At 34.8% G+C, this 23825-nt stretch overlaps 1 long non-coding RNA gene across 1 annotated transcript in view; it reads left to right on the forward strand.

The window, feature by feature from the left end:
* Positions 1-22864, forward strand: part of LOC122198479 — a 46932-nt gene extending 24068 nt beyond the window's left edge. Inside the window, exons 2-3 of the long non-coding RNA XR_006193001.1 lie at positions 570-689; positions 22799-22864. This is a non-coding gene — a long non-coding RNA (uncharacterized LOC122198479). The remainder of the gene's footprint in view (positions 1-569; positions 690-22798) is intronic.
* Positions 22865-23825: the final 961 nt, after the last annotated feature.

Genomic DNA, 23825 nt, shown 5'->3' on the forward strand with positions numbered 1-23825 from the left:
TTCTATAATGTTACTCTCAATTTTAAGTATAAAAGATTAGTTTTGTGGACATGATTAATCTCTTTATGTAGTTAAAGTTACTGATATAACTAGAATACCATTAAATTCAAAATTCAATAATATTTTAGGAGATATTTAGGTCAAATTTACATAAATGTGTTGAAAAGTCATTTTTGTATGTGTGCATAAAGATGACATGGTGTATCTATTTACCTCAAATAACAAGTTATAACTAGTGTCCATGTACAATTTTTTGCCTGACTGATTTCCAGTAGATATTTTGGTAATACTTTTTAAGTATTCACAGGTTTAATGGCTTATTTTGCAAAGTGCCATTGGAAAATATCATTTAGATACATGCTTGGAATATGAGGCTGAGGATGAACGAGTTCTCATATTAATCATCATTATGAGAATCCCAAAGAGACACGTGATTTTCAAATATATTTCCATCTGAGCATGATAGTTTTTAAATACACATTGCATATTAGATATGGGATTTGAATGGTAATACATTTTTAAGGTTTTAATTTATTATACTTTTCATACCCATCCCACTGAATATGCAGTTTAAAATGCAATGGCCAGAAGACAAGGAAGTGTTACCAGAAGGATGTGGACGTGGACTCCGAAACTGCTAATGATGACCGTGATCTTTTGGAGTCAGCAGGGGAATGGTCAAGGTCAAGGTAGGCGAGAGCATGTTTTAATATTTTGAGAGCTGGATATGAGTTTCACTTTACTTTGAAGTTATGTGAAGCTTTAGTTTGATGTTTTAAGTATTTGTTGCAGTCTTTCTCCAAGGTTTTTGTTAAAGTGTGTTATAATATTTCCAAATTAGTTAAGTTGAGCTAGAATTAGGTGTGAGTTGTTGTTATCCCATTTGAAGCGACTGCTAAAAAATTGGCTTTATTCTGTTGTAGTAGATTTTAGAGATACAGAAATGTTTGTGTGTGTGTGTGCACACATATGCGTGTGTGTGTATGTGTAACTTGACAAGAATGTATTAATTGAAGGTTTTATACTTTTTAAGAGAAGTTTTTGGATCTCTGTGCCTTTCCGTAAGTGGTTTTTGTTTTAATTTTTAAATTTCAAGAACATATTCTCTAAAGGGTGTGATGTTCTTCAGAAATTAAGTGAAAAATTTGATGTTTCTCATTGCTTTGCCAAATGTATTTGGAAGAAATTAATGGTGGAGCAGAGTCCTGAGGTTGTGGTGCCCTGAAGTGTCATTCACAGAGTAGGAAAGGACCATAGAATTTCTAATACGGTTTTTCAGTGTACTGATTTGACAGTAGCTGTGTGGAGTGGTTTATGCCAAAACTAGTGTCTATGATATGTGTTTTGTGATAAATGTTGTATTATTTTTGGAGGTGTGATGCTGTTCAGACACAAATTGTAATTTAATGTTTTATGTGAAAAAAGTCCTGACTCCCATGACATTCTTTTCCCTTGGAGGAGAATCCATTTTGACATTGTTTCTACTTTTGTTAAGACTTGAAATCTATGAGTAGGAAAGGTATACAGGCAGGTATATTACCCTAGATGAAATTGAAAGTGTATAGTGGTGTTGTATAATTGGAGTAGAGTTGTTGAGGTTTTGTTAGTCCTTCGGTTTCCAAAATAATCAATAAATATTGTGTATATGAAAGTAAATTTAATAAATCTTTCAAAAAGATGATTCAAAAAGGACATTGTTTGCTTACCATATGTAATTGCATTTAATTTATTTTTGAAGTGAAATAGAATGATGGTATTCAAAAATAGAAATGCATGTATGCGTCTTTGTGTGATAATAGGTATATACATACATACAGACAGACAATAAGTTTTAATAATGAAATAGGTTTTGATTTTAGAGTGTTTCTTTTATGCCATTAAGAATATAATTTAGTTCTCACTTTGTTTTTATTTTTTGATAAAAATAATGGAAGGAAATCGTATTTAATACACATAGTATTTTTTTTTCACCAAAGATCTAAAACAAGAATGTGTAGGCAGCAGCTACATCACATTTCTGCTGGCTAAAAGAGTTGTTTATTCCTCTGGCAATGTGTCAGATCACTAAAATGCAGCAGGACAACTGTTTTTCTGCAATAGTGATCCAACAGTACATTTAGTATTACACAAGACTGCCAAAACCCTTTCAAAGGCGATCATTTCCAGGGATTATGGCTTTTCTTAATGGGTAATAGGTAAATATTGGATATTTAAAATGTTAGAGGAAAAGTAAGTATCATCTCTTTTATTTGTCCAAGCCTTTTATTCTTTCTTCAATATTGATTGCTTATATATTCTTTTCCTTGATAGTGACTGTCATGTGTAAAAAACACTCCCTGAAATCAATCCCATGCTTAGCTATACTGAAGCTTGTGATGATAAATGCAAGTTAAGTAATTTAGTTTCTTTTTAAAAGAATAAATTAAAATAGACAGTGATTCATGGGGCAAAACAACTTAATAGAAAGCATAATGGAATGCTTTAATTTTATGATTAAGGGATTTTTTGCTTCCTTTAGGTAGCTAGATTAAATGAAGGAAGTTTCATAGGCATGATAAGAAATCTTATGATTTCAAATACAACCCAAGCAGCATAGTATCATTTAGATCAATAAAGCTCATTAAATACTAATTTTTTTCATCGTTGGACATGCAATTACACAGAATTTAAATATAAAAGTTTTAAAATGAAAACTTTATATTACTGGATATATTTTTAAATAAAAATTTCATGGTACTTTACTATTGGTGAGAAATAATACAGTAAAATATATAAATGAAGTTTTCTTTACATTGAGTTTATAGCTTTGTCTTAAACTTTGATCTTTGGGACTTCCAGAGGTGTGATAACACATCAATGAAGTATGATTCTTATAGCAAATATGTGTGCAAAAGTAATAAAATTATTTTAACTTAAAGTTTCTTTAACTAAGAGATGAGAGCAAAACTACATTGCATTTACATACAAGCTCTCCATATTTATCATTAGATTATATGCTAATGATTTGTAAGCCATTGGGAAACTTGGATCTTCTTTCCCCATAAAAGCCATGTTAGAAATAGTAATTAAGTTGTGGGGACAGAAGACAAATATGTATATATTCTAGAATGTACATAAAGCATCATAATCAGCATTAATTCAACTGTGTGCAATCACCACTTACAACAAACATGCCATAGGAAATGCATCCTAAATTCTAAGTAAGAATGTTGGCTGGTGATCTCTCTAGGGGCATCATGTTCAAGTAAGAAGGAAGGAGTGGAGTATGGGCTCCAGTCAGGTAGTTGTCCCTTTTCAAGTTTTCATATCTCTCAAGAAAAGCATCTGCTTGACTCATCTATTTTCCTGACTTCTGACTTACAGAATAATCAGTGCATATCCTTGGAGTAGCATTCCCTGTCTTGCACTCTGCCCTCTTCTATGCTACTCAGGTGGTTCTTGCATTAGAAACTCCTTAGTAAATGAAAATAAAGCCAATCCTTAAGATAAAGTGGGATTTATGTGATTTTTAAAAAAGAAAATGAAGCAAGTAACATAATTGTTCAGGTTTACTTTGTCTTTAAAAGAACTATCACAGATGTTAGTACTAGAAATTGAGTGTCAGGTATGTGGGAGCTTTATGAACTATCTTTATAAATTTTCTGTAAATCTAAAACTATTCTAAAATAAAATGTTTATTAAAAAATTTTAAAAAAAACATTACCACAGATAGTTGTGAACATACACATTTCCAAACACACTACATTTACTTTTAGGGACAATCTAGATAAAACTGAACTGACATCTAATATGTATAGGTATAAAACCTAACAGTTTTGGCCATGGGAAAGCTGACTGCCCAGAGGGACTGTACACAGACATCAGGGAGCCCAACTTATTTACAGAATTCTAGGAGGTATAGGCAGCAGTTACTGTGTTTAGAGCTAAGAAATTAATTCTGAGCTCAACAATTTAGTTTCTTTCTTTCTACAACAATATGTTCAAGTAATGATATGAGATGTATATTAAGGTAAAGGTGTAATTTATATAAAAATTTAATAAAAGTCAGCCACTGAGATGCATGTGAATATAAAGGCAGGATGAAGCAGTTTGGAATTCTTGTTGAAAGTAAAGATATGATTAACAAGGTGAATTCTTGTTAAAAGTAAAGATATGATTTTGAATTTAAAAACAAAACATTCAGAAATGTTGTTTGACAGACCTTAAAAATATATTCCTATCTTAATGGCTTTAATAAAGGAGTGCTATTTTTTCTGGTACATAATAAGAATAATAAGAAGAAGAATGGAGTGTGTATGCCAGTCTGTTTCCAAAAACAAGTTTGTCATAGTTTTTGAATTAGTGCCATTTTCCTGATTTTTGTAAGCAATATAGGGTTTAAATATAGTACTATTTTATTATCATGAATATACAGAGCATTTTAATCAATTTAGTTTCCATGATTATTTATATGCTGAAATTCCATCTCTGATGCTATATGTAAGAAAGTTTGAAATTTTGAAGAAGCCAGTGGAGATCATGTAGCAAACTTAAATTTTGAGGGCAAATTGATTTCTGTTTCTTTCATGACCAGATTTTGGGTTAGACATTAAGCATTCAAAAAAATCTGATAACATTCAGCAATTATGATTTTTAGTTTCATGATCTCCCTTGTAAAATGCTATTTGAGATACAGGGCAAAATTTTAAAAAAATAAATCATTTGGTTGTCCTATTTTGCAAGTTGTTAAGGATGGATGGGTAGATGGATAGGTGGATGGAGGGATAGATATAGAGTTTTCTCTCCCATCTCTTTTTCTTTTTCCCTCTCTCCGTTGAAATCTTTTCCGTGTGTGCCAAAGGCATTATTTTTCCCCTCATTTTTTTGTTTCATTCATAAAAAGAAATTTAAGTGATTGTATACTTCTGTCAGTAAATGAAGATAGTATCCATTTTTGAGTGAAGATTTATAGCTACTGTTTTTCAATTAGAGTATATCAGATCATATGATCTATGAGTTTTAATATCTTAGAATCATTACGAGTGAGAAATAATCACCTTGAAGGACCTTAATGCCACCAGAGTTTATGTTTTTCCAGGTTGCTTAGATAAATTGTTCTCATCTTATAATTGAATACTGTTTTAAGAGAAGTGAGCTCAAACATTTGGCAGTCAGTATTGAATGATGATTAGTTGTGTATGCCAGGAGACCTGACCTTAAAATATCATCAAGCTAAGTAGTGGTGAAATTGAACTCTGCTATCCAATAGAAGGCTTAATGTTTTTGGCAATCCTTATCAAATGTAAAGAGTTTTCCTTTGTGCTAGTTAAGAATATATATGTGTGTATGTGTATAAGTTGGTCTGTAGCAGAATTATTTATGTCCAGTTTTAGTTTTTGATTTAAACTTCTTAATATATAAATGCAAATCCAATACTTAAAACTCCCATAAATATCCACCCCAACAACATTTAAATTCTAACAGCTTCTTGAAATTAACAACAACAAAAAGCTAGCCATTCTTAGACATTACATGCTATACACATTTCCCTAGATTAAAAATTCATATCATATGGTAAACAAAGTAGTTATTTAAGAACACAAATGGATTTACTTGAAAGAGAATAACATTCATTGAGATTTTGCCCTCAAAATTAAGATTTCTGAAAAAACTATGCATTTTAAATTCTTTCCAGACATCTGAAGGTTATATTCCTAAAAGATGTCAATGCATGTTCTTTTATGCAATCTGCTTGGGAGCCTGTGAAGTAAGGAAGGTGATGCCATAAATATCTAATTATAAAGGCTTGTTGTGGAATGCTCTCTTAAAAATATACTTTTTTTTTGTACATAAAGGGATTTCTCTTCACAACTTAGATTTGATTGTTTAAAATGAAATCATTGTATGGTATTTTGTTACAGTGTTTTAAGGTGATTTTATAATCATCAAAGCCATTGCCATAGGAAAAAAATAGGGTTTAGTTGTAGAATATTTCATTTTTATGGGAGAAGAACATGGTAATTGATACCACTTTCTCCTAAAATTATATAGTATTATCTAATCTTTAGGTGGCATTCATTCACAATATTCTACAAAATACCCTAATCATGCACCATAATAAAGTGTGGGTTTTATTTACCATTTATTTTATTTAATTTGTTTTGTAAGGAAAATCTCATTTTAATGAGGGTTCTCCTAATCTCTAAAAACTGAATTTATTTAGGAAAAAATATTTTAAACACTGTTCCAAGTGATCTTAGCATTTTTTATTGAGCTTTAATGCTCTGTTTTTACGTGTTTGGGGACTGTGAGGGCACTTGGTTTAGAATTAAAATTTAATTTGGAGATTTTTGTTGTGTTTGGAATTTGTTATGGAATTTAACTTCAAGAAAATGTAGGTTTATTGGACATTATCTTCTATAGGATATACTAGCCTCATTTCTCTTCCCAGCCACGTGTGCGTGCATGTGTATGCATGTGTGTGTGGGTGGGTGTGTTAAATTTAGAATAAAGAGGCCATAATAGCTGAAGATATAGAAAGAGGAATAGAAATGGTATAAAGAGGGGGAAAAAGAGAAGAAGTGATAGAAGCAGGTATTAGAAATATATAAAGTAAGGTATTCTGAAATGTGCTAATAAAATTAAAATATAATGTGAATTAAAAAATTAATTTTAGTGAAATTAGAGTGGTACTTTACCTACCAAAAAATAGAAATAAAGTGGTAAGTAACTGATTAATCTGGCTCCTTCCTCAGGAAGGCACTTAGCCTACTCCACCTAACTTTATAGTCTCATGGTATGAAGTGTTAAATTGTGCTTTTAATGCAAGTTAAGTTTGTGTGTGTGTGTGTGTGTGTGTGTACAAACTCCAGAACAAACAAACTAAAGAGCCTAGACAGTGGAGTCAAAAAATGCAAAATAGTCATATGTATGAGACTGTATGTCCTGGTCTTTGGCAGAAATTACTGCTTACTTTTAATTCTGTTTCTTTCTACCTCTTCAACCTATAATGCCATATATACCTGAGCACTTGAAAATCACTTCTCTGTCACTTATTATGTTTCCTTTAAAAGCTCATGAATTACACATGATTTTCAGAGTTGCCAACTTAGATTTCAAGAGACTTCAAAAAAATTAACCTGGCATCTTTCCATTATGAAGGTTGTACACAATGTTCACAAGCTAGTGCTGGTCTTTAACGGACATGTGCCTCATACATCAACAACTTTCTTCCCTTACTTTTTCTCAAGTTAGGAAGCACTGAGATTTCTATTTGGTCATGTCACATATTGATCTATTTATTAACCATAGTTTTATCAAAGCGTAAACTATTTTTGGTTTTTATAGTTAATTGTGTGTGACATAATAATTGAGATGCAATGTGTATTATGCTTTTGTTCTTATGATGATTTTTTTAAACTTATTTTTCCTGCAGTAACTTCTATCTCTGAGGGATTGGTTATAATAATTCCATTTTCATTCATGATTTTATCTATTTGGGTCATCTCCCTTTTCTTTTTGAGAAGCCTGGCTAGAGGTTTGTCAATTTTGTTTATTTTTTCAAAAAACCAACTCTTGGTTTCGTTGATCTGCTCTACAGTTTTTTTAGATTCTATATTGTTTATTTCTGCTCTGATCTTTATGATTTCTCTTCTTCTGCTGGGTTTAGGCTGCCTTTGCTGTTCTGCTTCTATTTCCTTTAGGTGTGCTGTTAGATTTTGTATTTGGGATTTTTCTTGTTTCTTGAGATAGGCCTGGATTGCAATGTATTTTCCTCTCAGGACTGCCTTCGCTGCATCCCAAAGCGTTTGGATTGTTGTATTTTCATTTTCGTTTGTTTCCATATATTTTTTAATTTCTTCTCTAATTGCCTGGTTGGCCCACTCATTCTTTAGTAGGGTGTTCTTTAACCTCCATGCTTTTGGAGGTTTTCCAGACTTTTTCCTGTGGTTGATTTCAAGCTTCATAGCATTGTGGTCCGAAAGTATGCATGGTATGATTTCAATTCTTGTATACTTATGAAGGGCTGTTTTGTGACCCAGTATATGATCTATCTTGGAGAATGTTCCATGTGCACTCGAGAAGAAAGTATATTCTGTTGCTTTGGGATGCAGAGTTCTAAATATATCTGTCAAGTCCATCTGATCCAATGTATCATTCAGGGCCCTTGTTTCTTTATTGACCGTGTGTCTAGATGATCTATCCATTTCTGTAAGTGGGGTATTAAAGTCCCCTGCAATGACCACATTCTTATCAATAAGGTTGCTTATGTTTATGAGTAATTGTTTTATATATTTGGGGGGTCCGGTATTCGGCACATACACATTTATAATTGTTAGCTCTTCCTGATGGATAGACCCTGTAATTATTATATAATGCCCTTCTTCATCTCTTGTTACAGTCTTTAATTTAAAGTCTAGTTTGTCTGATATAAGTATGGCTACTCCAGCTTTCTTTTGGCTTCCAGTAGCATGATAAATAGTTCTCCATCCCCTCACTGTCAATCTAAAGGTGTCCTCAGATCTAAAATGAGTCTCTTGTAGACAGCAAATAGATGGGTCTTGTTTTTTTATCCATTCTGATACCCTATGTCTTTTGGTTGGCGCATTTAATCCATTTACATTCAGTGTTATTATAGAAAGATACAGGTTTAGAGTCATTGTGATGTCTGTATGTTTTATGCTTGTAGTGATGTCTCTGGTACTTTGTCTCACGGGATCCCCCTTAGGATCTCTTGTAGGGCTGGTTTAGTGGTGACGATTTCCTTCAGTTTTTGTTTGTTTGGGAAGACCTCTATCTCTCCTTCTATTCTAAATGACAGACTTGCTGGATAAAGGATTCTCGGCTGCATATTTTTTCTGTTTAGCACACTGAAGATATCGTGCCAAGCCTTTCTGGCCTGCCAAGTTTCAAAAGAGAGATCAGTCATGAGTCTTATAGGTCTCCCTTTATATGTGAGGGCACGTTTATCCCTTGCTGCTTTCAGAATTTTCTCTTTATCCTTGTATTTTGCCAGTTTCACTATGATATGTCATGCAGAAGATCGATTCAAGTTACGTCTGAAGGGAGTTCTCTGTGCCTCTTGGATTTCAATGCCTTTTTCCTTCCCCAGTTCAGGGAAGTTCTCAGCTATAATTTCTTCAAGTACCCCTTCAGCACCTTTCCCTCTCTCTTCCTCCTCTGGGATACCAATTATGCGTATATTATTTCTTTTTAGTGTATCACTTAGTTCTCTAATTTTCCCCTCATACTCCTGGATTTTTTTTATCTCTCTTTCTCTCAGCTTCCTCTTTTTCCATAACTTTATCTTCTAGTTCACCTATTCTCTCCTCTGCCTCTTCAATGCGAGCTGTCGTCGTTTCCATTTTGTTTTGCATTTCATTTAAAGCGCTTTTCAGCTCCTCGTGACTGTTCCTTAGTCCCTTGATCTCTGTAGCAAGAGATTCTCTGCTGTCCTCTATACTGTTTTCAAGCCCAGCGATTAATTTTATGACTATTATTCTAAATTCACTTTCTGTTATATTATTTAAATCCTTTTTGATCAGTTCATTAGCTGTTATTATTTCCTGGAGATTCTTCTGAGGGGAATTCTTCCGTTTGGTCATTTTGGATAGTCCCTGGAGTGGGGAGGACCTGCAGGGCACTTCCCCTGTGCTGTGGTGTATAAGTGGAGTTGGTGGGCGGGCTGCAGTCAGACCTGATGTCTGCCTCAGCCCACCACTGGGGCCACAGTCAGACTGGTGTGTGCCTTCTCTTCCCCTCTCCTAGGGGCGGGATTCACTGTGGAGTGGCGTGGCCCGTCTGGGCTACTTGCACACTGCCAGGCTTGTGGTGCTGGGGATCTGGCGTATTAGCTGGGGTGGGTAGGCAAGGTGCACGGGGGCAGGAGGGGCAGGCTTAGCTCACTTCTCCTTAGATGATCCACTTCAGGAGGGGCCCTATGGCAGCGGGAGGGAGTCAGATCCGCTGCCGGAGGTTTGGCTCCGCAGAAGCACAGAGAAGCACAGAGTTGGGTGTTTGCGTGGAGCCAGCAAGTTCCCTGGCAGGAACTGGTTCCCTTTGGGATTTTGGCTGGGGGATGGGCGGGGGAGATGGCGCTGGCTAGTGCCTTTGTTCCCCACCAAACTGAGCTCTGTTGTCTGGGGGCTCAGCAGCTCTCCCTCATTTTGTCCTCCAGCCTTCCCGCTTTCTGAGCAGAGCTGTTAACTTATGACCTCCCAGACGCTAAGTCGCGCTTGCTGTCGGAACACAGTCTGTCAGGCCCCTCTGCTTTTGCCAGCAGACTCGGGGGCTCTGCTTGGCCAGCGAGCTGCCCCTCCGCCCGGCTCCCTCCCGCCAGTCCGTGGAGGGCGGACCGCCTCGCAGCCCTTCCTACCCTCTTCCATGGGCCTCTTGACTGCGCTTGGCTCCAGAGACTCCGTTCTGCTAATCCTCTGGCGGTTTTCTGGGTTATTTAGGCAGGTGTGGGTGGAATCTAAGTGATCAGCAGGAAGCGTGGTGAGCGCAGTGTCCTCCTACGCCGCCATCTTCCCTCCACCTCCTGCAGTAACTTCTAATTCTCATTTTCTGGATCTTCCTTTCTCTTTTTTCTTTAGCTGCCTATCTTCCTTTTGTCCCTTAACTCAGATATCCCCTGCTCTGTCTCTGACCAGATTCCACACTATTTTTTTGATGTTGTTCTCTATAGTTTTCATAGGTCCCCATAACAACCCTATCGATATTTCTCAATATGCGCTATAATTGTTCATTTGTGTCTTTTCCTTATTTATAAGCTCCTTGATGGCTCAGACTATATAGGTATCTACTCAACAGAAGCTTATAAAGGATTTACCTTGAACCAGGAACTATTCTGGATGCTAGTGATAAAGTAGTTAAGAAAATTGACAAGCAGTCCTGCCATCTGGAGCTTGCATTCCCTCCATGGAGGGAGAGGGATGACAGACAATGAGCAACATAAATATGACATAAGTATGGTTGGGTTGATGGTGAAAAAGAATGCAGTGATTGGGAGCAGGGAATTCTGAGAAGTCAGTTTTTAATTGGATAGTCTGGAATGACCTCATGAAGAAGATGGTGATTGAAAGCCCAAGGTAGTTAGGGCCTGAGCCACACAGAGCAGTAAGTGTGTAAATCTTGAACAAGGTCATGCCTGGTGTTTTTTAGAACAGCAAAGAAACGAATGTGTCTAGAGCAAAGCACATGTGGTGGGGTTGGTAGGAGATCTGAGAGGTAACAGAACAGAGAGGAAGGGATATAGACTATGTAGAGTCTCACTTGCCATTTTAATGACTTTGGCTTTTGTTTGGAGTGAAGTGGGAAGCTATTGAAGGATTTTTAAATTTCTTTTTGGTAATTCATTTTGACTTTTCAGATTATACAGTGGTCGCTACTTAAGACTCAATAATTTTGCTTTATTATTCTTGCAGTCAAGTACAAACTAGTGTATTAAAGTAATGTTAAATTCTAATTTAAATTGATTAAAACAGGCTTTTATCTCTTTCTCTTTTTCCATTACTGAATATCTTGTTTTTAATTAATTTGAAAGCTTTCTAGAATAGTGAGCCAATGAAAATTTAGCATAATGTATAACTTATTCTTCATTAGATTTAGGTACTTAATTGAAGATGCTAATTAGAAAAGACATTTGTTCTGTTGGAAGATGTTGATAAAACTGCTCCTGAATTACTATCACATAAATTGATACCATATTAAGTTGTATTTCTGGAATCTAAATGTAGACAGTGATAATAAGTTTTGACTCTAAGTAGATGTCTTTCATCTCTATGGTCAAGGATGCTTAAAAGTGAAAAAACTTACTGGATTCAAATCTGGGAACCAGGAATAACCGGAAGTGCTTTTGTTTCTTTGTTTCTTGGTGGAATTGTCTTCCTGGTAATGATGTGTCTACTTATACCAAACAAACATTTACTGTATTCTATCTTACCTTCTGGCTTTCTTGCCAAAATAGTGTTTGCTTGTTTTTTTTTGAGGAAATTAAGCTTCACAATATAATGGGGAAATTCTGAGGCCACAGAATAATATAAAATTTAATGATGAGTAGAAAGCCAGAAGATAAATAAGAGAGAAGAGTACAGAGGGGTAGAAGAGAAATAGTGTAAAAAAAATTAGTCAAAAAGATTAATATATGCATAGTGGTCAACAAGGCGATCAGAATAGAGTACCTACTACATGCCAGGCACTGGGGATATAGCAATGAAGGCAGAGACTCAAGTGGTTTTATAACCACAACATTATTGTAGTAGAAAGGGACAGGGAAAAAGGAACCCAAATATGCAACCTAATCAATGTTATGGAGGGCTATGAAGTACACTGCTATGAAGAAGATGAAATGTGATGGTGTAGTTGAATACAACTGGCATGTGGAGAGGCAGTGATTCAGCTATGGGAAGGTCAGAGAATTTTCTCTTTGAGGAGGTGATGCTTCATGTGAGATTGGAATGAAAAGACAAACTCATGTACTTCGCTGACCCCAGGTATTCCAATCAGAAGGAATAGCAAATATAAAAGTTCTAGGACAGAAATCAGCCTAATAGTTTTGTGTAGCGCTGGCCAGTTTGGCTGGAATAAAGGAAGGGTATGGGAGAGACATGAGATTAAGAGCTGTAAGGGATGAGGATTTTGTAGTCAATGTTGAGATAGAAAACAAATCAATTGAAAGCTTTAATATAGATGGTGATACGATTAGATTTACTCTTAACACCGCTCCTTCCACCTGTAGTATGAAAGGTATATTATTGGTGAGGAATACAGTGGTGGGGGAACAAGGATTATTTAGTTGACCATTACACTTGTTCAGGGGAAGGATGATGGTGGTTGGGATTGTGATTGTAACAATTATGTTACTTAAAGTTGTAGCAATAAAGTTGTAAAATTGGTTGAATTTTGAAGTTGTTTTTAAGATAGACCCAGTGGAACTTACTGATCAAAAATTACATCAAGCATTTAAATGTAGATACATGGTTACAATCTTTTATTGAGATTGAGGAGGTTTGATAACATGGGATAGACTCTAAGTGACAGATGTGTACATGGAGTCATGCATGTTATTTATTTTACTTTTCCCCCCTACATTAAATTGAGGTGTATTTTAGAATTCAAATGAATATATCCAGTAGGCAACAAGAAGATGACTTGGATAGAGATGTGAGTATGAAAATCATAGGCCTATAGATCATGTTTAATGTCATGTATCTAGGTCAAGCATTGATAAACTACTGCCCATGAACCAAATCCATTCTGCTGCCTGATTTGGCATGGACTATAAATATTTTTTACATTTTTAAATGTAAAATATAAACTATACAAAAGAAAGACTGTCTTGTGATAAGGACAGTTGCTCAGTTTTTCCTCTTGGCTCACAAAGCCTATCTTGTTTACTTTCTGTTATTTACAAAACATTTTGCTGATTTTTGGTGTAGATGAAACTGTAGAAAGAGAGCATTGATAAGCAAGAGGACATAATTGTGGAAATTAAAATTATGCCAAGTACAGCGTACGCTGTGGAAAATTTAAGTGTGGGTATAATAGATGGTAAGACTTTAAAACAAAAATTTCATTATCAGCATGATCAGTGAAGACTTTTGTGGCAAAAAGAAAGTATCATCATCAGACCATTCAATGGATCATACAAGATGTGTTCTGTGTTCTGTGTCTGAGGAACTAAGAGAAGGTTAATACAGTTTGAACAAAGAAAGCAAATAGGAGGATGACGTCAGGTCTGTCTGGATATTTAAGGTAGGGCCAAATACTTCAGTCTATTTAAAGTATTAGAGAATGAAGAAGTCATTAAAGCATTCTGAAGGGGGAAGAGCAAATCATAGATGAGGAAAGAGACTACTTCGGGCATATGCACAGCCAGAATGAAAGGAATCCAATATGGATGAGAGATTAACATTGTCCATTGGTATTAATGAAGTGAAGACCCCAAGTAACCTTGGCAAAGGGAAGTTTGTACAAAGTGATAAAGGAGTGAATGGGATCAGGACCTAGGTGTTAGTTTTAGGGAAATTTTATTAATCTTCTCACTATGTAAAATATGTAGGTTGTCAAAATAAGGAACACCGGTGGTGTGTGTGTGTGTGTGTGTGTGTGTGTGTGTGTGTGTGTGTTTTCTAACTTAGATTTGTGAATTCAAGTCCTGAAGATTGTGGTTTAATAAGTATAGAGTAAGCCATTATTTTTCTTTTTTCTTTTTAACTCTCCTGATGAATAGAATAGCAATCATGACTGATGATACTGAAACATTTTTCTGACACTTTGACTTTTTTATACCTTCATTATTTATGCACATCCAGGAGGTTTTGCCCAAACCCCATGCAAATCTATAATTCAGTGCAGCTAAAATATGTTCTTCTGTCTGGTTTCCATGGTTCTTCACATAGAGTATGGCTTTCCCTGCTGGGGCCCTCCATGTAGCACCCCATGTTGTATGATAATTACCATACTGATCTATCACCCTTACTAGAGTGTGGCCTCTCAATGAGGCCTGAAATTTCATACTGTTCTTCTGAGATATAGTAATATTTATACTCAAATAATTAAACAAGTTCTTCTATTTTGAAAATAACATGTTTTCTAATTTGAATCTCAATTTATCCATTATACTGCTTAACTACTAAGTTATGTTATGAAAATAAATTTTAACTCTCTACAAATACCTTCAGATATAACGCTTACCATTTAAGATTAATGTGTGCTCAACATCTATAAGGATATTTCTTTCCATATAGTATTTATAGCCTCTATTGTTATTCTTAAAATGATTAATGTTTAGTTTGGAATAGTTCAACATGAGGATTGGAATGAGAAATAATTTACACAGTGATAGTCTTTTTTAATTTTTATATTTAAAATACTAATTATCAAAAGAAAAAAAAACTAGTGTCTTGTATTTGTTTTTACTTGCCTTCTGGATTGATTTCAAGTCATATTTTACAGTTTGGTGTGTCAATTTATATTTTGCTGAAATAATAGCACTGTCTTGGGATCCTTTTTTTCCTTAATATCTTTGTGCCATTCACCATGTATGCCTATTCCTTATTTCTCTTTCTTTGATATGTTTGGTGAGTCTTCTGTTTTGGGTTCTGTTGATTTATAATAGCTACTTTTCTTGGATATACATAGATATTCTTTCCCATTTTGCTTATGAATTTGCCTGAGAAGAATTTGTATGTTCCTTTTACCCATAGCTCCTCAGAAGTCACTTTTGATGATACTGATTTTACATGTCACCTGATATAAAGCTTCAAAGGCATGATGTTGATGACTTATGCTTTGACCTAGATTGAAACGTTGACTCAACATGGACTGATGGAAAGTGTTTCTTTTCTTCCGTTAAAAGTTACATCACCTTGGGGAGCCTGGGTGGCTCAGTCGGTTAAGCGGCCGACTTTGGCTCAGGTCATGATCTCGCAGTCCGTGAGTTCAAGCCCCGCGTCGGGCTCTGTGCTGACAGCTCAGAGCCTGGAGCCCGTTTCAGATTCTGTGTCTCCCTCTCTCTGACCCTCCCCCATTCATGCTCTGTCTCTCTCTGTCTCAAAAATAAATAAACGTTAAAAAAAAATAAAAAAAAAATAAAAGTTACATCACCTTAAAAACAAACAAACAGAAATGAAGATTTAGTTTTGGTGTCCTTGGCTGAAGTGTTCCCTTTCTCAACAAAATAGGTTTTGTCATCTAACTTTTGGTGTCAATGTTGAACACATAGGGTACTGGAAAACACTGCTGTGACAAACCACTGGAAAAAAAAAAATTCTGGTTTTTCTTCACATTCCAGAGCTAATGCTTCTGAAAGCTATTTAAATTCATTACAAATTATATTTGTTATTGCTATAGTTATTGTTGAAGTTGAGCTTTCATTTGTAATCTGAATTTTATGTATAATGTGTTCTCATGTTTAATCATTTTTGTAGGCTAAATCATTTGTAAACAGACATAAGCAAATTGTAAACAAATGACTTGTCCTTGAGAAAGAGTTTCAGAATGAAGGTACATGATGTATCAGGTAGGATCTATGTCAGTAGCTTTATCCATATATATGGAGGTGTGTGTGTGTGTGAGTGTGTGTGTGTGTGTGTGTGTGTGCATGTGCGTGCGTGTGTACTGTGTATCACCCAATTTCATCAAAAAGATTATTTGACAAAATTGATATACAATCTCTAAATCATAGTGTCTGTATTCAGTCATCCCTCCCCAAATTAAAATTTTTATCCTAAGATTAGTAGTCCCCTTTGTAAAACTAGACATTCTCATTTGTGCAAAGAATGGAAAAAAATAAGACAAATAATGGATTCAAGAAACAATTAGAGGTCAGATTCCTCTTGCAGAAGTTCATTTCTTCCTTCATTGTCCTCCCCACATACCTAAATCTCAACATTTAAACATTTTATTTCAGAACACATATAAGGAGAAAACATGTTAGCTATGCTAAAGAACTAAAGTATTACAATGCACAGTGATATATCTATCCTAATAAGTAAATATGAGTAAAGGATAAAGATTCAAATAGAATATGAAATTGTAGAGGCACCTGGGTGGCTCAGTCAGTTGGGTGTCTGACTTCAGCTCAGGTCATGATCTCACGGTCTGTGAGTTAGATCCCCATGTTGGGCTCTGTGCTGACAGTTCAGAGCCTGGAGCCTGCTTCAGATTCTGTGTCTCCCTCACTCTCTGCCCCTCCCCTACTCACGCTCTGTCTCTGTCTCTCCAAAATGAATAAACATTAAAAAAAAATTAGTATATGAAATTGTATTTATGATGTAGTTCTATTCCAATGTGTTTTCTGGATTGGCTAAGAGCATGTTAATGACACATCTTATGGGAGACACACCATACTTAATAGAAGAAAAATATGCATGTTTCAATTCTGAAATGTTTGCAAAGGAATAGTCATTTTTTGGCAAGATATGCAATGTTTTGTTAGGATTCACAAACTTTTTCTGTGAAAGACTATACAGTAAATATTTTAGGGTTTGCTAGCCATATTTATTCTCTCTGTCTTTACTTCCTTCTCTTCTTCCTCCTCCTTAAAACTTTAAATTTGTGAAAACCATTTTTAGCCATGAGGTATACAAAATTAGCCATATACCAAATTTAGTCTGTGGGCTCATAGTTGGTGGGCCCCTCTCTATATCATCAAATTTCCACTTTTTTCTAAATGTAATATATTAGAAATCAGTGTGCCTCTAGCAGTTGAAATTGGACTTACTTTTGAACTTTGGAATGCAGGGAGATGACATCTCATTTAAACAAGTTATACACTATTTCTGACATTAAAAACACATGGAAACTACTTATTTAAAGGGCCTTTCTTAAGTTTTTAATGAAATTACTCACATATAGTGGAAAGAAATGATTTCCCTTTCCACTTGCCTTTTTATGCAATAAAAAGTTCAGATCCTATCTTTTTCCCTGAATAATTGCTGATACTTCTGTCCTTTGTGTGAATTTTGCAGCTTTTTTTCAGTAACTGTAATGGTCCAGTCTCAGTGTATTTTACTTTTTCAAGGAAAGTAAAATAAGAACTATAATATTTGTATTAAGCTGAAGTGCAAGATAATATGAAAAAAGAGGAAAAGGAAACACAATAAATTGACCTTTTGGTAACTGTAAAGGACAGCAGATGAAACACAGACTGGACTTTAATGTCTTAAATTTTCAGATTTGACGGTAAGTCCACAGAGTCCTAAAAATAGGTCTTTATCCGAAATTGCAATGCCTCACAAATGCTGTCATAATATGGAGTTTGGTGGAGAAAGTGGTTAACGTATCCCTCAACTTGTTTCTCTTTGTATGAAACTATGTTTAAATCCATTATAAAACGAGCTATTCAGTTCTAAAGAGAAGATTCTGACTTTGGAGTGAAAGTTTTTTTACTACAATTATTAAAGTAAATTTCTCTAGATATTTGATTTTATTCTGTTTTACAGCATAAAGAGTGAAATCATAATGAAAAAGAATCTAGAAAAGCAGTATAGGCACAATTGTCAGTCACTTTTCCAACTTGTGTCCATTTGTTCAATTAAGTGACAACCATTCTCTGCCCTGCTTGATTTAATAGACTTAAGCAGTTCAGGTTTACAGAAGAAAAAATCGAGTGAAAAAGACAACATTCTAGCTACTCCTTCACATCCTAATTTTTCTTATTTTTAACATTTTTCATTAGTGTGGTAAATTTGTTAATAATTGATAATCCGGTATTATGCATTATTAGTAACTAAAGTTTGTAGTTTATATTAGGAATCACTGTTGTGTTTTATATTCTGTGGGCTTGGCCTAATATATGATGACATGTATTCATCATTACAGTATCATATAGAATAATTTTCACTGCCCTAAAAATTATCTGTGTTCCATCTATTCATGCCTTCATCCCCTGGCCCTTAATCCTTGTCAACTACTGTTTTACTGTCTTCATAGTTTTGCCTTCTCCAAAATGTCATATAGTTGAAATCACAGAGTAGTTAGGTATGTAGTTTTTCTAGATTAGCTTCTTCCACTTAGTAATCAGCATTTAAGTCCCCTTCATCTCTTTCCATGGCTTAATAGCTCATTTCTTTTAGTGCTGAATAACATTCCATTGTCTGGATGTACCACTCTTTGTTGATCCATTTGCTTGTGAAGGACATCTTGGTTGCTTCCAAGTTTAGGCCATGATGAGTAAAGCTGCTATAAACGTTTATTGGCATATTTTTGTGTAGATGTATGTTTTTAACTCATTTAACTAAATACCAAGGAGTGTGATTGCTGGATCATATGGTAAGAGTATGTTTAGTTTTGTAAGAAATGACCAACCTGTCTTCCAAAGTGGCTGTACCATTTTGCCTTCCCACTGGCAATGAATGAGAATTCCTGTTGCCCTACAACTTTGTCATCATTTGGCATTGTCAGTGATCTGGATGTTGGTCACTCTAATAGATGTCTCATTATTGTTTTAACTTGAGTTTCTTGATGACATACCATAGTGTCTCATTTATACAATAGAATCTCATTGTTTTACTTTGCATTTCTTGATGACATATGATTTTGAACATCTGTTCGATATATTTATTTGTCATCTGTGTATCTTATTGGTGAGGTGGCTCTTCGGGCCTTTGCCTATTTAAAAAAATTTTTTTTTGCATTTTTAAAGTTCTTTGTGTATTTTACATACTGGACCTTTCTATTTGAAATTTACTTTAAAAAATTATTTGAGTGTAGTGGACACAGTGTCACATTAGCTTCATGTGGATAGCACAGTGATTTAAGATCTCTATATGTTATGCTGTGTTCACCACAAGTGTGGCTACCATCTGTCACCATACAATGCTATTACAATATCATTGACTATCTTCTCTATGCTTTGGCTTTTGTTCCCATGATTTTTTTCATTCCATGACTTGAAGCCTGTATTTCCTGCTCCCCTTCACACATTTTTCTCATCCCCCATTCCCCTTCCCTATGGCAACCATGAGTTTGTTCTGTGTATTTATAGGTCTGATTCTACTTTTTGTTTGTTTATTCATTTGTTTTGTTTTTAGATTCTACATATGAGTCAAATCATATGGTATTTGTCTTTTTCATTCTGACTTTTTTCACTTAGCATAATACCACTTAGCTGCATCCATGTTGTTGCTAATGGCAATATCTCATTTTTCTTTATAGCTGCATAATATTCTCTGTGTGTGTGTGTGTGTGTGTGTGTGTGTGTGTGTGTGTATCAAATCATCTTTATCCATTCATCTATCGATGGGCAGTTAGGTTGCTTCCATGGCTTGGCTATTTGAGTAAAATTGCAATAAACATAGGCTCACATATATCCTTCCAAATTAGTGTTTTTGTTTTCTTTGGGTAAATACTTAGTAGTGGAGGTAATGAATCATATGGATTTTCTATTTTTAATTTTTTGGTTACTGTCCATACTGTTTTCTACAGTGGCTCTACCATTTTACAATCCCACTAATAGTTAACAAAGAGTTCTTTTCTCTCCACATACTCATCAACATTTGTTATTTCCTTTTTTATTTTAACCATTCTTACAGGTGTAAGATGATATCTTACTGTGGTTTTGATTTGCATTTTCCTTATGACTAGTGATGTTGAGCATCTTTTCATGTGTTTATTGGCTATCTGTACGTTTTCTTTGGAAAAAATTCTATGCAGATCCACTGCCAATTTTGTATTTGGATTGGTTGTAGACTTTTTGTTTGTTTGTTTGTTTATTATTATTACTTGTTGTTTTGGTGTTGAATTGTATAAATACCAGGCCTTTTTCTGATATGTGTTTTGAAAGACCTTCTCTTAGTATGTGCCTTTTATTTTTTCTTTATAGTTTTATTGAGAAAAAATTAACATGCATCACTGAAAAGTTTAAGGCATACAACATAATAGCTTTATTTACAAACATGGCAAAATGATTATTGCAATAGGTTCAGCTATTTTCATTTTCCTAAGTGTCTTTTGTGAAACAGAATTTTTTCCTTTTAATAATGCTAATTTATCAATTTTTTCTTTGAAAAATATCTGTCTGGAAGTGTAGCAAGATTTCTACTATTTAAGATAACTTAACGTTCACACAAACATAATGTAGACCTTCTTGAAATAGTCATAGCTCTCACACCAAAAAATACAAAATGAAAATAAAAACAAAGACTCTGATCCTGATTCTGTTAGGCTTTTTTCTTCAATTCAAGAACATTACTGAGCAGGATAAGCAATGTTTATATAACATAATTTTTAAAGAAATGCCTTATGACAATATCAAATCACCTTGATTCTGATCTACATTATTGTTATTAAGCCAGTTGCAATTAGACATAAATGAGAAACATTTTGTAGTATATTTTATTTGATCAGGTATATATTTTAGCTTTTTCACTTTTCCCTTGCAGTTTTTCTGTTATGATCAGTGTTATTATTTACATGGACTTGTTAATATCAAGCACTTTTATAAATAAACTTATTTTCCTCAAACCCTAGAGATATCCTTCTCTATTCATGCAGCCAACATAGAAGAAGCACGTCAAGAGGAAATCCTGTGCCATATGATTTGCTAGATTGAAGTATTAAGTTTATTTATTATGTCTGATCTTCTTTCTGTGGTCATTGCTCTATTTGATACATGTAAGTTTTCTCTTCTTCAGGCCTCTCCTGCCCTCTGACATTCAGAAATGCTAGATACAATACTTATCATACCCCTTAGTGCTGCCAGGCCCAGGGTAGGATGTGGAGAGAGAGTGCTTGTATCTTCATTATGCAGGACACAGGGCAGAAGCATAAAAAAGGCTGGGCTGCCAATGTGTCTCCTCTTTGCTCCCAAATAATCTATCCCTTCAACTCCTCCCACTTAAAGAACCAGATTCATGATTCATCTACATCAAAAATATTATATTAAGGACAAGGGAAAAACCTGTGTTAATGTTCCCATTTTCTCCTTAAACTTGCTTTATCATAAATGTTCCCAAACTACTGTTATCCCCAGCCTGAACACCATTTTCTAAGAAAAAAAAAAAGATAAATTTAGGAAGACGTGTGTATTATATCTCTGTTTTAAAGTTCATCATTTGCTGTGGATAGTTATGCTCCAAGAAAAAAATTTAAAAAAGGAATTTAATATTTATACTTGGTATTTTCCAAATGTTTATGAGGAAAATTGCAGAGTTAATATTCCAGGAAAAATCTTAGCAGAAATCCAGATGTTCTACACAGTAATGTAGCTATATACAAAATTTAAATATGATTATATAAGGGAATTAAAAAAAAGTATCAGTAATAGATCCATTTGTTTTGTTATTGTTTAGGAGAGGCAGTTAGAAAGTTAGAATATAAAGAGCATAGAACAAACTCCAAGGTAAAGGGATGCCACTGGGTGTTGTTGGTAGAAGGAAATACTGGACAAATATAACAAATTCGCCCTTTTGCCCTCTCCCTATTTAGATTTTTGCTGGTACAAACATAAAAAAATTCATTTCATGGTTTTGTCATTATGAATGTATAACTTAACAGTAGCTAGAGCAGACTCAATATGTACAACAAAAGATTAGATGTATGTTTAACATCATTATTTTATTTGCACGAATGCCAGTGAGGAACTTCCACTTATGCTCTTGTTTTCAAGATGAGTGTTTAATTGAATTCTGTGATTCATTTTACAATAGGACAATAGGTAGAATACAAATTTCTTTGCATGAAAGACAGTTTGTACACATGAGTCTGAGAGCAGTTTTGTGTTGATGTAACCCCATTCCAGCCTTCCATTTCCTACTTTTTTAAAAAAGAGCATAATCTGATAGTGATTGTGAAGGCTATAAAAGATAATGCTTGTAAAGATACTCTGTTCACTTAAAGTGTGTTCCATAAACTTCATTATTGTTGAAATTTTGGGTTTACAAGACTACCATTTGATGGCAGTTCAAATCTGACTCTGAATTACGCACCTTAGGCTAGACGGTTTATAGGGGTTTAGGTCACAGGCCTACAACTAGATAATCCTAGCTTCCCATCCTGTGCCACTAAACCTCACTGGGCCTATTCTTAACTGTTTGAAACAACTTTGTTCATCCATAACAGGCACTATGACCTCATGTAGATATTCAGGAAAAATTAATATATAAAAAGGACCTGCAACAGTGCTGGATACAGTGGTGTCGAAGACCAGAGCTATTGCTCTGGTTTAGAGTTTTCCCACCATAGAATCCACCACACTGTATCCTCAGTGTAATGCATACTCAGTGCTTACCATAGTTCCTAGCACATAGTAGGTACTTATCAATTAGTTTCAGCTGTTCAGGGGTTAATTATATCATATTCATCTCCCTTCAAGTGAGAACATATCCCAAGACACCTTGTGTAGCTGAGCAAAAGTTGGCACTTGTTGGGGCACCTGCATGGCTTAGTTGGTTGAGCATCTTACTTCGGATCATGTCATGAGCTCATGGTTCGTGAGTTCAAGCCCCACATCGAGCTCTGTGCTGACACTTTGGAGCCTGGAGCCTGCTTTGGATTCTGTGTCTCCCTTTCCCTCTGTCCCTCACCTGCTCACGCTCTGTCTCTCAAAAATAAATAAATTTAAAAAAAAATTTTTAAAGTTGGCACTTGTTATGAATGTAAATTTAATCTTTGTTGTCCTGTTATCTCAGAGCTATGGGAGTGCCATCTCTTGGAACTAAATCATAATCAGTTAGGAAACTATATATTTTGCTAGGCCTTGTATTGTTGGAGTCTGACAAATAATTTGTGGGATTTTCTGCAATGCCTTCTCCCTCAACAAAATTCACAAGAACTATTCTCTGAATTGTTAGGCTTTCATGTCGCAAATAGAAACATTGTGCCCTAATGGCATTGGAAAGCCATTTGATGTGACCCATTTTTGTTTCCTGTGAGTAATTTTTTATGCCCATCATAATTATTGTGAGAATTACATTTTAATTTGGGGATGTTCAAATCCATTAGCATTTTCATTGATATATCATAAAAATCACATGGAATCATTGAGGTAAGTCTGGAAATATACATCACTAGAGATTGTCTTAGTGGAATATATTATTAATGTTTCTCAGATTTTATTCCTCATATGTTCACCAGTAGAATGTAATGTGACAAAAATATCAGCTTCATGTGGGCAAAGATTCTTGTTGTATTTGCTAATAAACAGTGACCACATGTAGGAGGCACTCCATTAATATCCATTGTTTGAATGCATGTGGAGTGACAGATCTTCTATTTACCACCAATGACTGTCATCTGGGCTTGGCCTGCTTTGTGGAGAAAAATAAATTGGACAATATCTACTGAGGCTTTTTTTTTTTTGAGAAAATAGGTTTTTGTTTACTTCTTTACAGTTATAACTC

Source organism: Panthera leo, chromosome C2 (genome assembly GCF_018350215.1).
Source record: "Panthera leo isolate Ple1 chromosome C2, P.leo_Ple1_pat1.1, whole genome shotgun sequence".
NCBI classification, from domain to species: Eukaryota; Metazoa; Chordata; class Mammalia; order Carnivora; family Felidae; genus Panthera; species Panthera leo.